The sequence below is a fragment of the Mesoplodon bidens genome, assembly GCF_964165515.1.
Source record: "Mesoplodon bidens genome assembly, chromosome: X".
In the NCBI taxonomy this organism is placed as follows: domain Eukaryota; kingdom Metazoa; phylum Chordata; class Mammalia; order Artiodactyla; family Ziphiidae; genus Mesoplodon; species Mesoplodon bidens.
Genome location: NC_138163.1, coordinates 41,722,193 through 41,727,826, shown reverse-complemented (window position 1 = coordinate 41,727,826; position 5,634 = coordinate 41,722,193). Strand labels below are relative to the sequence as shown.

The 5,634-nt window shown below is 34.1% G+C and overlaps 1 pseudogene across 1 annotated transcript; it reads right to left on the bottom strand.

Moving 5' to 3' along the window:
* Positions 1 to 516: 516 nt before the first annotated feature.
* Positions 517 to 1,045, bottom strand: LOC308608796 (small ribosomal subunit protein uS5-like; annotated as a pseudogene). Its single transcript has one exon. The product of its transcript is annotated as a small ribosomal subunit protein uS5-like (transcript).
* Positions 1,046 to 5,634: the final 4,589 nt, after the last annotated feature.

Genomic DNA, 5,634 nt, shown 5'->3' with positions numbered 1-5,634 from the left:
TTTTTTTCACAGCAGATTTACATGAAATTATTTTTTGGTTCCTATTGATTTCTAGGGTTGATTTTTTAGATGATGGAAGTCTGAATGATCCTTTGGAGAGTTCTATTTTGAAAGCAAGCATGGGCAGTCCTAGCAGTTGTACATGAGGAATGTTATCTTTCACTAATATAGAAAAATATTGAAAGTGCTTTTTGCTGACATTTCCAGGTGCACAATGTTTATTCTGTATCCCAGGAGCAAAATAAAGAGTCCTGCTGTTAAAAAGGAACTGGGGAGTTCAAATAGTCTAGCCACTAGCTCCCAGGTAAGATAGCACCTAACTAGATTTATCTATTCTATTATTAAACACTACAGGGCAAGGGGATACTTGCAATATACTATTTCTGAACTCTAGAAATAATGATGCAGATTATTCTTACTGTTCTGCAAAAGGAGGATATGGTTCTCTTTTTAGGTATTTGTTTTATTTATTTATTTATGTTTGTTTGTTTGTTTATTTTAAATGGCTTAATTCACTTTATTTTTCTCATATAAAACTATGTGGTGGCTACAGCTGGATCTTGTGTCCTCTGCACGGAAACTCTGATGTGGGTCTTTAAATGATGGTAGTGAATTCCTGATATGGAGACTTGATGAACATCCATCTCTCCAGAGATCAGAAGTGAGATAACTGTAGGTCTTGGAAATGGCATCAAAAGTTGCCCAAGGTGGCGGTGCAGCCCCTGGCAGAGGTGTAGCAGTCGTCAATTCTGGCCACCATCAGTAGCTTCTTGGGCACAGGGGCTGAGACCATTCCAGTGTCCCTGGGGGCAGGGATGATACGCACCAGCACAGACGCACAGTGGCCAGTCACCTTGCAAGGGATGGTATGGGGCTTGCTGATCTTGATACCCAAGTAGCCTCGCTGCACAGGGACGGTGGGGAGCTTGGCCAAAATGATGACCCCACAGATGGCAGTGGCTACCTCCTTTGAGCACTTGACACCCAAACCAACATGTCCATTGTAATCCCCAGTGGCGACAAATGCACCAGCATCATCCACCATTTGGTGTTTTCACGGAGAAGATCTAGCTATCTGTTTTAAATGAGCTTATTCCACTCAGAAATTTGGGAATCACATCTCTTTTCAGGATTCTCTATACCCTATCCTACTTGTTTCCTCTATAGATAACCAACCCAGTACAACAGCAACCTTCTAGCTCAGTTTCAGATTTTATGATCCCAAACTTTTTCCCCTTTGGTATTTTCCCATCTATCATCCCTTTCTCCTAGAGATCTGTTGTCTGTCAACATTAAGATGGATGATAATGAGGTGACCAGACAAATGAATCCCAGCTCACGTGATGGTTAGCTGACATATTGCTTTTAATGTTTTCATTCTCTTAATGTGCAATTAAAGTCCTTAAAGAGTGACAAATGCTGACAATAATATAAAAACTGTGTTGTAAAATTCTGTGCAATAAGACCTCTGATTTCTTTTCAAATTATTCCACATACATTAGACTGAAAAACTTAGAAGTGATTTCATAAAGGGAATATTTGCATAGTAAAGTATATAATAAACAAAGGCCAATACTGTTACCAGAGAAATTTTCTATTAAATATATCATAAGGGACTTCTGTAGAAATACCCAGTCAGTAGCATTCATGTAAAGAATATTATATTTTCCTTGGTTTGAAACAATATCAAATCTAGTTTTTTAAAAAAATTGATAATTTCAAAAGATTTTAAAAACCTGGTTATTTCCATGCCCTCATAATTTTATTGAAATGATGGCATAAGTTGACGTTCAGTAATAACAGTACAGTATTATCTATGTTTTAGGTTTTTATCAGTTGGGTTTTAATGACTTCATAAACGTATTTGTTTAGTATGATTTAAATCGATTTTTTAAAATAACAGCTAGTTCGGAAATATTTACCACTGCTGGCACCGTTAGTTACAATTTACCTCAGAAACATTTTATAGCAGATATATGTTTGAAATATAACCTTAAATAATACTTGATATATTGGCTTTTTAAAAATATATATATTATTATTGCCACTGGAAGAGACTTGGAGTATCTAGTTCAGATAATTTTTATTCATTTTTTTATTATTGAAGTATAGTTGACTTCCAATATTTTTAGTTTAAGCTGCACAACATAGTGATGGGACAACCAAGTATATTATAAAATAATCACCATGACAAGTCCAGTAACTGTCTTTCACTATACAAAATTATTACAGTATTATTTATTGTATTCCATATGTTATATGTTATATCCTGTGCCTTATATATTTTATATTTTATAACTGGAAGTTTGTATCTCTTAATTCCCTTCATGTATTTCACCCAACCCTTCACTTCCCTCCCCTCTGGAAACCACCAGTTTGCTCTCTGTATTTATAAGTCTATTTCTGTTCGTTTTCTTTTTAGATTCCATATATAAGTGAGATAATATTGTATTCTCTAACTTATTTCACTTAGCATAATACCCTCTAGGTCTATCCATATTGTTTCAGATGGCCAGATTTCATTCTTTTTTATGGCTGAGTAATATTCCCATGTCTATGTTTGTGTGTGCATGTAATCTTCTTTATCCATTCAAATATCAATGGCTACGTAGATTGCTTCCTTGTTTCCAGCTATTGTAAATCATGCTGCAATGAACATAGGGAGGCATATATCTTTTCAAACTAGTGGTTATGTTTTCTTCAGGTAAATACCCAGAAGTGGAATTGCTGGATCATATGGTTGTTCCATTTTTAATTTTTTGAGGAACCTCCACAGTATAGAGGTTCCTCAAAAAATTTTCCATAATGGCTGCACCAATTTACATTCCCAGCAACAGTGTACAAGGGGTCTCTTTTCTTCACTCATCAACACTTGTTATTTTTTGTCTTTTTGATGACAGCCATTCTGATAGGTGTGAGGTGATATCTCATTTTGGTTTTTACTTGCATTTCTCTGATAGTGATGTTGAACATCTTTTAATGTGTCTGTGAACCATCTGTATGTCATCTTTTGAGAAATGTCTATACAAGTCCTCTGCCTATTTTATAATCAGATTGTTTGTTTTGTTGATATTGAGTGGTGTGAATCCTTTATATAATTTGTGTATTAACCCATTATCAGATACATCATTTGCAAGTATTTTCTATCATTCAGTAGGTTGCCTTTAGTTACATTGATGGTTTCCTTCACCATGCAAAATCTTTTCACTTTGGTGTAGTCTTATTTGTTTATTTTTGGTTTTGTTGCCCTGGCCTGAGAAGACAGATCCAGAAAAATATTGCTAAGATCGACATCAAGGAGTATATTGCCTATTTTTTCTTCTGGGAATTTTATGGTTTTAAGTTTAACATTTAAGTCTTTAGTCTATTTTGAGTTTATTATTCTATATGGTGTAAGAAGAAGGTTGAGTTTCATTCTTTTGCATGTAGCTGTCCAATTATCTCAACATAATTTACTAAAGATTTCTGGGCTCTCTATTCTATTCCATTGATCTATGTATCTGTTTCTGTGTGGTAAGAGCTATACTGTTTTGATTAGTATAGCTTTGTAGTATAGTTTGAAATCAGGGCACATGATATCTCCAGCTTTGTTCTTCTTTCTCAAGATTGCTTTGGCTATTTGGGATCTTTTATGATTCCATTCAAATTTTAGGATTACCTGTTCTAGTTGTTAAAAATTGTATTTTGATGAGAATTGCACTAAATCTATAGATCACTTTAGGTACTATGGTCATTTTAACAATATTAATTCTTCCAAGCCATGAGCATGGCATGACTTTCCATTGATTTGTGTCATCTTCAGCTTCTTTCATCAGTGTCTTATAGTTTTCAGGATACAGTCTTTTACCTCCTTCTTTAAATTTATTCCTATTTATTCTTTTTGACACAATTGTAAGTAGCATTGTTTCTTAATTTCTCTTTTTGATAGATGATTATTAGGGTATAGAAAGGCTACAGATTTCTGTATATTAATTTTGTACCCTGCGACTTTTCTGAATTCATTTATTAGTTCTAATTTTTTTTTTTTGCTGGTCTATAGGATTTTCTATATATAGTATCCCATCATCTGCAAACAGTGACAGTTTTACTTCTTCTTTTCCAACTTGGATGGTTTTTATTTCTTTTTATCATCTGACTGCTGTGGCTAGGATTTCCAATACTATGTCAAATAAAAGTGGCAAGAGTGGGCATCCTTGTCTTGATCCTGATCTTAGAGGAAATACTTTTCAAATTTGCATCTTTGAGCATAATGTTAGCTGAAGATTTGTGATATATGGCCTTTATTATGTTGAGGTATGTTCCCTCTGTGCCCACTTTGCTGAGAGTTATCATAAATGGATGTTGAATGTTGTCAAAAGCTTTTTCTGCATCTGTTGAAATAATCATGATTTTTATCCTTTGTTTTGTTAATGTGATTTATCACATTGATTTGCAAATATGGAAACATCCTTATATCCCTGGAATAAATCCTACATGATCATGGTATACAATCCTTTTAATATTGTTGACTTCAGTTTGCCAATATTTCACTGAGGATTTTTTTCATCTATGTTCATCGGGGGTATTGGCCTGTAATTTTCTTTTTTTTTTTTTGTAGTGTCTTTGGTTTTGTAATCAGGTAACACGACCCTTGTAGAATGAGTTTGAAAGTGCTCCTTCCTCTTCAATTGTTTGGAATAGTTTGAGAAGGATAGGTATTAAGTCTTCTTTAAATGTTTGGTAGAACTTACCCATGAAGCCATCTGGTCCTGGACTTTTGTTTGTTGGGAATTTTTTGATTACTGATTCAATTTCATTACTAGTAATTAGTCTGATCAGATTTTCTATTTTTTCCTGATTCAGTCTTGAAAGATTGTATATTTCTAGGAATTTATCCATTTTGTTTAGGCTGTCCAATTTGATGGTGTGTAATTTTTTGTAATAATCTCTTATGATGACTTTCTTTAGTATCATGTTTATACTCCTGTCTCTTTATGTTATGTGTATCTATTATTAGTTTTTGTTTTGTGGTTACCATGAGGTTCTTATATAACAACGTGTATATAGCAGTCTATTTTAGGTTGATGCTTACATGGTTATTTATGTTTGAGTGCATTCTAAAAGCACTACATTTTTACTCCCAACACATTTTATGCTTTTGATGTCATTTTTTATATCTTTTTATTTTGTGTATCCCTTAATTATTATAGATGTATATACATTTACTAATTTTGCCTGTTAATGTTCATACGAGCACTATAGTTGGTTGATCCACTACCTATATTTTTGCTTTTACTGGTGAGATTTTTTTTCATAATTTTTTAACATTTCTACTTACAGTCTTTTCTGCTTGAAGATGTCCTTTTAACATTTCTTGTGAGGGCAGTTTAATAGTGATAAGCTCCTTTAGCTTTTGCTTATCTGGGAAACTTTTTAAAATTTATTTATTTATTTATTTTATTGTTTATTTTTGGCTGTGTTGGGTCTTCATTGCTGTGTGCAGACTTTCTCTAGTTGCAGCGAGCAGGGGCTGCTTTCTGTTGCGGTGCATGGGCTTCTCATTGTGGTGGCTTCTCTTGTTGCGGAGCATGGGCTCTAGGCATGCAGGCTACAGCAGTTGTGGCACACCGGCTTACTTGCTCCATGGCATGTGGG